A 12,281-nucleotide genomic window follows, 5' to 3' on the forward strand; every position below is an offset into this window, starting at 1 on the left:
ACTGGTATGGTCAGATACGGGACAGGACGTGCCAGAGACGGGAAGGGACGAGGTGGGCCAGATACGGGATGAGATGGGCCAGATAAGGGACAGCCAGATACGGGACTAAACAGGTCAGATATGGGACTGGACGGACCAGATACGGGAAGGGGCGGGTTAGACATTACAGGACGGGCCATAGACAGGATGGGAGGGGCCAGGGACGGGCAAGAGACAGGACGGGACGGGCCAGAGACCGGGACGGGCCAGAGATGGGACGGATGAGATACAGGACTGGGGACACATTAGGAATGCGTGCACTGTTCCTTTAAGAATCAGGAAGTGCTGCCGCTACAGCCCTCAACAAGCAGCCAAGACACATGCACACAGCCAGCATAGGAACATAGTGCGCAGCCTGCATTGGTGGATAAGTCGGCGGTCTTGCATGGTGTGAGATGGGAAGCCATGCCAGCACGCCGCCATGGATGTTACAATTAAGTAGTGTAGGACAGGTGAAGAGAAAATGGAAATTTTGCAAATAAATATTACAACTATTGTTTAATAGGCAAACATCACATGTAGAGTTTGCATGATATACCTTCCTGGTACTTTATCTAAATTAGAAGCAAATTGTTTGAAGATTACTTCTACCTAAATGGCAGAAAATGCACCTATCTTGGTGATGGATAGGACAGCTTGAGGGGATATGGAGGATGCTGTTTTTTTGATAGGTGTCATTTAAACATTTTGCTAATAATTTATGGAAAGTATCATATTTTTCTAACTATTGAACTCACCTTAATTTAAAACACACCCCAGGTTAAAGTTCCTTTATGTGTAAATTTGTGGAGGATTTGATAATACTACCTTTAATGGGATGGGCCAGATACAGGACGGAACAGGCCAGATACGGAATGGGCCAGATACAGGACGGGCCAGAGTCAGGACCGGACGGGACGATCCAGAGACATGACAAGACGGGCCAGAGACATTACGGGACGGGCCGGAGATAGGACGGACTGAGGCGTGCCAGAGACAAGACTGGACGGGCTAGAAACGGGGCGACAGATACAGGACAGGACGGTCCAGATACAGGACAGTCCAGGGATGGGACGGGACAGAGCAGTACGGGACTGGTCTGAGGTAGGACAGGACAGGTCGGGCCAGAGACAGGAGGGGACGGGCAAGAGAGAGGACGGGACGGGCAAAAGAGAGGACGGGACGTTCCAGAGACAGGACGTGATGGGCCAAAGACAGGACGGGACGGACCAGAGATGGGACAGGCAAGAGACAGGATTGGACAGGCCAGAGGTAGCACCGGACGGGTCAGAGACAGGACGGGACAGGCCAGAGACAGAACGGGACAGGCCAGAGACAGGACGAGATGGGAAGGGACTGGCCAGATACAGGAAGGGACAGGCCAGATATGGTACAGGACAGGCCAGATGCGGGACGGGCCAGATACGAGATGGGACGGGCCAGATACAGGACGGGACGAGCCAGAGATAGGACAGGACGGGCCAGAAACAGGACTGGACGAGCAATACATTATGGGACGGGAAATAGACAGGATGGGACGGGCCAGAGACGGTACGGGACGTGCCAGATACAGGACAGGACGAGCAAGTGACAGGACGGGACGGGCCAGAAACAGGACAGGACATGCTATACATTATGAGACCGTCCAGAGACTGGACGGGACGGTCCAGATACAGGAAAAGACGGGCCAGAGACAGGATGGGATGGCCCAGATACAGTACGGGGCGACCAGATACAGGACGGGACGGTCCAGATACAGGAAAAGACGGGTCAGAGACAGGACAGGATGGCCCAGATACAGTACAGGACAGGCCACATACAGTACGGGACAGGCCAGAGACAGGACGGGACGGGCCAGAGACAGGACAAGATGGGAAGGGACAGGCCAGATACGGGACAGGACAGGCCAGATACGGGACAGGCGAGATACGAGATAGGACGAGCCAGATACAGGACAGGACGAGCCAGAGATAGGACGGGACGTGCCAGAAACAGGACTTGACGAGCTATACATTATGGGACGGGAAATAGACAGGATGGGACGGGCCAGAGATGGTACAGGATGTGCCAGATACAGGACAGGACGGGACGGGCCAGAAACAGGACGGGACAAGCTATATATTATGGGACGGGCCAGAGACCAGACGGGACGGTCCAGATACAGGATAAGACGGGTCAGAGACAGGACAGGATGGCCCAGATACAGTACAGGACAGGCCACATACAGGACGGTCCAGGCCAAAAATGAGACGGGTCAGATTCAGGACGACATGGGCCAGATACGGGACGGGCCAGATATGGGACAGGACAGGCTAGATATGGGATGATCCATGGACAGGATGGTATGGGCCAGATACGAGATGGCCAGATACGGGACGGGCCAGATACTAAATGGGCCTGGCCACATACGGGACGGGCCAGATAGGGACTGGTTGGGTCAGTTACGGGACAGGAAGTGCCAGAGACGGGAAAGGATGAGGTGGGCCAGATACGGGTTGAGATGGGCCAGATAAGGGACAGCCAGACACGGGACGGGATGGTCAGATACGGTAGTAAACAGGTCAGATATGGGACTGGACAGACCAGATACGGGACGGGGCGGGTTAGACATTACAGGACAGGCCAGAAACAGGACGGGACGGACCAGAGACTGGACAGGCCAGAGATGGGACGGGTCAGATACAGGACTGGGGACACATTAGGAATGCGTGCACTGTTCTTCTAAGACTCAGGAAGTGCTGCCGCCCTCAACAAGCAGCCAAGACACATGCACACAGCCAGCATAGGAACATAGTGCGTAGCCTGCATTGGTGGGTAAGTCGGCTGTCTTGCATGGTGTGAGATGGGAAGCCATGCCAGCACGCCGCCAGGGATGTTACAATTAAGTAGTGTAGGTCAGGTGTAGAGAAAATGGAAGTCTTGCAAAAAAATATTACAACTATTATTTAATAGGCAAACATCACATGTAGAGTTTGCATGATATACCTTCCTGGTACTTTATCTAAATTAGGAGCAAATTGTTTGAAGATTACTTCTACCTAAATGGCAGAAAATGCACCTATCTTGGTGATGGATAGGACAGCTTGAGGGGATATGGAGGAGGCTGTTTTTTGATAGGTGTCATTTAAACATTTTGCTCATAATTTATGGAAAGTATCATATTTTTCTAACTATTAAACTCACCTTAATTTAAGACACACCCCAGGTTAAATTTCCTGGAGGTGTAAATTTCTGGAGGATTTGATAATACTACCTTTAATGGGTTGGGCCACATACAGGACGGGACAGGCCAGATACGTGACGGGATGGGCCAGATGCAGGACAGGCCAGAGACAGGCCCGGACGGGACGTGCCTGACAAAGGACGGGACGGGCCAGAGACGGGGCGATCAGATATAGTACGGGACGGTCCAGATACTGGACGAGCCAGGGACCGGGCGGACCAGAGCAGGACGAAACTGGCCAGAGGCAGGCCAGGACCAGTCAGGCCAGAGACAGGACAGGACGGGCCAGATACAGGAAGGGACGGGCTAGATACGGGACGGGCCAGATTCAAGACGGGATGGGCCAGAGACAGGACAGGATGGGACGGGCCAGATACAGGAAGGGACGGGCTAGAATCAGGATGGGACGGGCCAGATACAGGACTGGACCGACCAGATACAGGACTGGATGGGCCAGAGACAGGACGGAATGTGCTAGAGACATTATGGGATAGGCCATAGACAGGACAGGTCGGGCCAGAGACAGGATGGAACGTGCCAGATACATGACGGGATGGGCCAGAAACGTGACGAGCCAGATATGGGACGGTATGGGCCAGATATGGGACAGGCCAGATACATGATGGGACGGGCCAGATACAGGACGGTACGGACCAAATACGGGACGGGACGGGCCAGATACGGGACGGGTCAGATGCGGGACGGGCCAGATACTGGACAGGCCAGATACAGGACGGGCCAGATACGAGACAGGTCGGGCCAGGGATAGGACGTGCCAGATACGGGACTGGCCAGATATGGAACGGGCCAGATACTGGACGGGATGGGCCAGATACGGGACGAGACGGGCCAAAGACTGGACGGGACGGGCCAGAGAAGGGACGGGCAAGAGACTGGATTGGACAGGCCAGAGATAGCACCGGACGGGCCAGAGACAGGATGAGATGGGAAGGGACTGGCCAGATACAGGAAGGGACAGGCCAGCTACGCGACAGAACAGGCCAGATGCTGGACATGCCAGATAAGAGACGGGACGGGCCAGATATAGGACGGGACGAGGCAGAGATAGGATGGGATGGGCCAGAAACAGGACCGGACAAGCTATACATTATGGGACGTGAAATAGACAGGACGGGACGGGCCAGAGACGGTAGGCGATGAGCCAGATACAGGACAGGACGAGCTAGAGACAGTACGGGACGGGCCAGAAGCAGGACGGGACAAGCTATACATTATGGGACGTGAAATAGACAGGACGGGACGGGCCAGAGACAGTACGCCATGAGCCAGATACAGGACAGTACGAGCCATAGACAGGACGGTATTGGCCAGAGACAAGATGGAACAGGACAGGTACAGGAAAAGACGGGCCAAAGACAGGACTGGATGGCCCAGATACAGTACGGGACAGGCCAGATACAGGACGATACGGGCCAAATAGTGCGCAGCCTGCATTGGTGTGTAAGTCGGCGGTCTTGCATGGTGTGAGATGGGAAGCCATGCCAGCACGCCGCCATGGATGTTACAATTAAGTAGTGTAGGTCAGGCGTAGAGAAAATGGAAGTTTTTCAAATAAATATTACAACTATTGTTTAATAAGCAAACATCACATGTAGAAGTTTGTATGATATACCTTCCTAGTACTTTATCTAAATTAGCAGCAAATTGTTTGAAGATTACTTCTACCTAAATGGCAGAAAATGCACCTATCTTGGTGATGGATAGGACAGCTTGAGGGGATATGGAGGAGGCTGTTTTTTGATAGGTGTCATTTAAACATTTTGCTCATAATTTATGGAAAGTATCATATTTTTCTAACTATTGAACTCACCTTAATTTAAAACACACCCCAAGTCAAATTTACTGGAGGTGTAAATTTGTGGAGGATTTGATAATACTACCTTTAATGAGATGGGCCAGATACAGGACGGGACAGGCCAGAAACGTGACGGGATGGGCCAGATGCAGGACAGGCCAGAGACAGGACCGGACAGGACGTGCCTGAGAAAGGACGGGACGGGCCAGAGACGGGGCGACCAGATACAGGACGGGACGGTCCAGATACAGTACGGGCCAGGGACGGGACGGACCAGAGCAGGACGGGACTGGCCAGAGGCAGGACAGGACCCGTCAAGACAGAGACAGGATGGGACGGGCCAGATACAGGAAGGGACGGGCCAGATACGGGACGGGCCAGATTCAAGACGGGATGGACCAGAGACAGGACGGCATGGGACAGGCCAGATACAGGAAGGGACGGGCGAGATATGGGACGGGCCAGATACAGGAAGGGATGGGCCAGATACGGGACGGGCCAGATTCAGGACGGGACGGGCCAGATACAGGACGGGACCGAGCAGACACAGGACGGGATGGGCCAAAGACAGGACGGAATGTGCTAGAGACATTACGGGATAGGCCATAAACAGGACGGGTCGGGCTAGAGACAGGATGGGACGGGCCAGATGCATGACGGGATGGGCCAGAAACGTGATGAGCCAGATATGGGACGGTATGGGCCAGATATGGGACAGCCCGATACATGACGGGACAGGCCAGATACGGAACGGGTCAGATGCGGGATGGGCCAGATACAGGACGGGCCAGATACGGGAAAGGAAGGGCCAGGACGTGCCAGATACGGGACAGGCCAGATATGGAACGGGACAGATACTGGACGGGATGGGCCAGATTCAGGGCGGGCCAGATATGGGACAAGACGGGCCAGAGCTGCGCCAGAGACAGGAAGGGATGGGCCAGAGACAGGACAGGACGGGCCAAAGACTGGACGGGACGGGCCTGAGATGGGATGGGACAAGGCAGAGATAGGATGGGACGGGCCAGAAACAGGACGGGACGAGCTATACATTAATGGACGGGAAATAGACAGGATGGGACGGGCCAGAGACGGTACGGGACATGCCAGAGACAGGACGGGATGGGCCAGAGACAGGATGAGATGGGAAGGTACTGGCCAGATACAGGAAGGGACAGGCCAGATAAGGGAGAAAACAGGCCAGATGCAGGACGGGCCAGATACGAGATGGGTCGGGCCACATACCAGACGGGACGAGCCGGAGATAGGACGGGACGGGCCAGAAACAGGACTGGACGAGCTATACATTATGGGACGGGAAATAGACAGGATGGGACGGGCCAGAGACGGTACGGGACGTGCCAGATACAGGACAGGACGAGCCAGAGACAGGACGGGACGGGCCAGAAACAGGACGGGACAAGCTATACATTATGGGGCGGGACAGAGACCGGGCGGGACGGTGCAGATACAGGAAAAGACAGGCCAGAGACAGGACAAGATGGCCCTGATACAGTACGGGACAGGCGAGATACAGTACGGTACGGGCCAAATATGGGACGGGCCAGATACAGGACGACATGGGCCAGATACGAGACGGGCCAGATATGGGACAGAACAGGCTAGATATGGGATGAGCCATGGACAGGATGGGATGGGCCAGATACGAGATGGCCAGATATGGGACGGGCCAGATACTGAATGGGCCTGACCACATACGGGACGGGCCACATAGGGACTGGTATGGTCAGATACGGGACAGGATGTGCCAGAGAAGGGAAGGGACGAGGTGGGCCAGATACGGGATGAGATGGGCCAGATAAGGGACAGCCAGATACGGGACGGTATGGTCAGATACAGGACTAAACAGGTCAGATATGGGACTGGACAGAGCAGATAAGGGACGGGGCGGGTTATACATTACAGGACGGGCCATAGACAGGATGGGAGGGGCCAGGGACGGGCCAGAGACAGGACGGGACGGGCCAGAGACGGGACGGGCCAGAGATGGGATGGGTCAGATACAGGACTGGGGACACATTAGGAATGCGTGCACTGTTCTTTTAAGAATCAGGAAGTACTGCCGCTGCCGCCCTCAACAAGCAGCCAAGACACATGCACTCAGCCAGCATAGGAACATAGTGCGCAGCCTGCATTGGTGGGTAAGTCGGCGGTCTTGCATGGTGTGAGATGGGAAGCCATGCCAGCACGCCACCAGGGATGTTACAATTAAGTAGTGTAGGTCAGGTGTAGAGAAAATGAAAGTTTTGCAAATAAATATTACAACTATTATTTAATAGGCAAACATCACATGTAGAGTTTGCATGATATACTTTCCTGGTACTTTATCTAAATTAGAAGCAAATTGTTTGAAGATTACTTCTACCTAAATGGCAGAAAATGCACCTATCTTGGTGATGGATAGGACAGCTTGAGGGGATATGGAGGAGGCTGTTTTTTGATAGGTGTCATTTAAACATTTTGCTAATAATTTATGGAAAGTATCATATTTTTCTAACTATTGAACTCACCTTAATTTAAAACACACCCCAGGTTAAAGTTCCTTTATGTGTAAATTTGTGGAGGATTTGATAATACTACCTTTAATGGGATGGGCCAAATACAGGACGGGACAAGCCAGATACGAAATGGGACAGATACTGGACGGGCCAGAGACAGGACCGGACGGGACACGCCAGAGACATGACGAGACGGGCCAGAGACAGGACGGGACGGGACAAAGACAGGATGAGACTGGCCGGAGATAGTACTGACCGAGGCGTGCCAGAGACAGGACGGGACGGGCTAGAGACGGGGCGACAGATACAAGATGGGACGGTCCAGATACAGGACAGTCCAGGGACGGGACGGGCCAGAGCAGGACGGGACTGGTCAGAGGCAGGACAGGACCGGTCGGGCCAGAGACAGGAGGAGACGGGCAAGAGAGAGGACAGGACGGGTCAAAGAGAGGACGGGACGGGCCAGAGACAGGACGTGATGGGCCAAAGATAGGACGGGACGGACCAGAGATAGGACGGGCAAGAGACAGGATTGGACAGGCCAGAGATAGCACCAGACGGGCCAGAGACAGGTCGGGACAGGCCAGAGACAGGATGGGACGGGCCAGAGACAGGACGAGATGGGAAGGGACTGGCCAGATACAGGAATGGACAGGCCAGATACGGGACAGGACAGGCCAGATGCGGGACGGGCCAGATACAAGATGGGACGGGCCAAATACAGGACGGGACGAGCCAGAGATAGGACGGGACGGGCCAGAAATAGGACGTGCCAGACACGGGACAGGCCAGATACGGAGCGGGCCAGATACTGGACGGGATGGGCCAGATACGGGATGAGACAGACCAGAGCTGGGCCAGAGACAGGAAGGGATGGGCCAGAGACAGGACCGGGCGGGCCGAAGACTGGACGGCACGGGCCAGAGACGGGACGGGCAAGAGACAGGATTTGACAGGCCAGAGATGGCACCGGACGGGCCAGAGACAGGACGGGACAGGCCAGCGACAGGACGAGATGGGAAGGGACTGGCCAGATACAGGAAGGGACAGGCCAGATACGGGACAGGACAGGCCAGATGCGGGACGGGCCAGATACGAGACGGGACGTGCCAGATATAGGACGGGACGAGGCAGAGATAGGATGGGATGGGCCAGAAATGGGACGGGGAATACAGAGGACGGGACGGGCCAGAGACGGTACGCGACGGGCCAGATACAGGACAGGACGAGCCAGAGACAGTACTGGACGAGCCAGAAACAGGACATTATGGGACGGGCCATAGACATGACAAGACGGGCCAGAGACAAGACGGAACGGGACAGATACAGGAAAAGACGGGCCAAAGACAGGACGGAATGGCCCAGATACAGTATGGGACAGGCCAGATACAGAAAGGTACGGGCCAAATAGTGCACAGCCTGCATTGGTGGGTAAGTCGGCGGTCTTGCATGGTGTGAGATGGGAAGCCATGCCAGCACGCCGCCATGGATGTTACAATTAAGTAGTATAGGTCAGGTGTAGAGAAAATGGAAGTTTTGCAAATAAATATTACAACTATTGTTTAATAGGCAAACATCACATGTAGAGTTTGTATGATATACCTTCCTAGTACTTTATCTAAATTAGAAGCAAATTGTTTGAAGATTTCTTCTACCTAAATAGCAGAAAATGCACCTATCTTGGTGTTGGATAGGTCAGCTTGAGGGGATATGGAGGAGGCTGTTTTTTGATAGATGTCATTTAAACATTTTGCTAATAATTTATGGAAAGTATCATATTTTTCTAACTATTGAACTCACCTTAATTTAAAACACACTCCAGGTTAAATTTCCTGGAGGTTTAAATTTGTGGAGGATTTGACAATACTACCTTTAATGGGATGGGCCAGATACAGGAAGGGACAGGCCAGATAGGGGATGGGCCAGATACAGGACGGGCCAGAGACAGGACCGGACGGGAGACGCCGGAGACAGGACGAGACGGGCCAGAAACAGGACGGGACGGGCCAAAGACAGGATGAGACTGGCCGGAGACAGGACAGACCGAGGCGTGCCAGAGACAGGATGGGACGGGCTAGAGCCGGGGCGACCAGATACAGGACAGTCCAGATACAGGACAGTCCAGGGACGGGACTGGCCAGAGCAGGATGGGACTGGCCAGAGGCAGGACAGGACCGGTCGGGCCAGAGACAGGACGGGACGGGCAAGAGAGAGGGCGTGACGGGCCAAAGAGAGGACGGGACGGGCCAGAGACTGGACAGGAAGGGCCAAAGACAGGATGGGACGGACCAGAGATTGGACGGGCAAGAGACAGGATTGGACAGGCCAGAGATAGCACCGGATGGGCCAGAGACAGGACGGGACAGGCCAGAGAAAGGACCGGACGGGCCAGAGACAGGACGAGATGGGAAGGGAAAGGCCAGATACAGGAAGGGACAGGCCAGATACGGGAAAGGACAGGCCAGATGCGGGCCGTGCCAGAAACGAGATGGGACGGGCCAGATACAGGACGGGACGAGCCAGAGATAAGACGGGACGGGCCAGAAACAGGACTGGACGAGCTATACATTATGGGACGGGAAATAGACAGGATTTGACTGGCCAGGGATGTTACAATTAAGCAGTGTAGGTCAGGCGTAGAGAAAATGTAAGTTTTGCCAATAAATATTACAACTATTATTTAATAGGCAAACATCACATGTTGAGTTTGCATGATATACTTTCCTGGTACTTTATCTAAATCAGAAGCAAATTGTTTGAAGATTACTTCTACCTAAATGGCAGAAAATGCACCTATCTTGGTGATGGATAGGACAGCTTGAGGGGATATGGAGGAGGCTGTTTTTTGATTGGTGTAATTTAAACATTTTGCTAATAATTTATGGAAAGTATCATAGTTTTCTAACTATTGAACTCACCTTAATTTAAAACACACCCCAGGTTAAAAATCCTGGAGGTGTAAATTTGTGGAGGAATTGATAATGCTACCTTTAATGGGATGGGCCAGATACAGGACGGGACAGGCCAGATACGTGACGGGATGGGCCAGATACAGGACGGGCCAGATACGGGACAAGCTGGGCCAGGGACAGGACATGCCAGATACGGGAAAGGCCAGATATGGAACGGGCCAGATACTGGACGGGATGGGCCAGATACAGGGCGGGTCAGATACGGGACGAGACGGGCCCGAGCTGGGCCAGAGACAGGAAGGGATGGGCCAGATACAGGACTGGACAGGCCCATCCTATCTCTGCCTCGTCCCGTCCTATATCTGGCCCGTCCCGCATCTGGCCTGTCCTGTCCCGTATCTGGCCAGTCTCTTCCCATCTCGTCCTGTCTCTGGCGTGTCCCGTCCTGTCTCTGGCCCGTCTGGTGCTATCTCTGGCCTGTCCAATCCTGTCTCTTGCCTGTCCCATCTCTAGTCCGTCCCGTCCTGTCTTTGGCTGTCCCATCCTGTCTCTGACCTGTCCCGTCCTCTCTTTGACCCGTCCCATCCTGTCTCTTGCCCGTCCCGTCCTGTCTCTGGACAGACCGGTCCTGTCCTGCCTCTGGCCAGTTCCGTCCTGCTGTGGCCCGTCCCGTCTCTGGACCGTCCTGTATCTGGACCGTCCCATCCTGTATCTGGTCGCCCTGTCTCTAGCCCATCCCTTCCTGTCTCTGGCACGCCTTGGTCCGTCTTATCTCCGGCCAGTCTCATCCTGTCTTTGGCCTGTCCCGTCCTGTCTCTGGCCCGTCTCTTCCTGTCTCCTGTATCTAAATCAGAAGCAAATTGTTTGAAGATTACTTCTGCCTAAATGGCAGAAAATGCACCTATCTTGGTGATGGATAGGACAGCTTGAGGGGATATGGAGGAGGCTGTTTTTTGATAGGTGTCATTTAAACATTTTGCTAATAATTTATGGAAAGTATCATAGTTTTCTAACTATTGAACTCACCTTAATTTAAAACACACCCCAGGTTAAAGTTCCTTTATGTGTAAATTTGTGGAGGATTTGATAATACTACCTTTAATGCTGTAAGGTAGAATAGAGTGGATAGAGATCTAATGTTAGTGTTTCTCTGCGGCATGTGTATTATACTCGTATACTTTTGCAGCAGGCAATTTATATGTATTCTATGCAGCAAACACATAATCACATCACTGCTGAATGCACAGTACATGCACATTGAGCTCTGCTATGCATGCACACAGCTCTGCTGCATATATACACACAGCTCAGTTACACACAGCTGTCTTATATACACACATCTCTGCTATATACGTACACACACCTCTGCAGCATGCACACAGCTCAGCTACATACAAACACACAATTCTCCTACGTTCACATACATAGCTTTCCTATATACACACATGTCTCATATATACACATACAGCTCCACTATGTACACTCACACACACACATATATATATATATGTATATACACAAACGCACATAAAAACAGACATACACACAACCACTGTATACCATGCTGGGTTCTTTTGAGGTGCCTTTAGCATTGATAAGTTGTCACACTCTTGCCTATTATGTTAATATTCTTCTAGTAAACTTTATAAGCCTGACTGTCTTTCTAGAAGACATATTGAGATTAATTTAAGTACTTGAGGCCCGATTGATTGCGCCCAGTTCAGGAGCTATACGGATGCTATAGGTGAAGGCCATGTCATTATGTTCCAATACGTACTAAAAAATGAAGTAGT

Source organism: Phyllobates terribilis, unplaced genomic scaffold (genome assembly GCF_046119375.1).
Source record: "Phyllobates terribilis strain yellow unplaced genomic scaffold, ASM4611937v1 Scaffold_10__3_contigs__length_209671492, whole genome shotgun sequence".
Classification (NCBI taxonomy): domain Eukaryota; kingdom Metazoa; phylum Chordata; class Amphibia; order Anura; family Dendrobatidae; genus Phyllobates; species Phyllobates terribilis.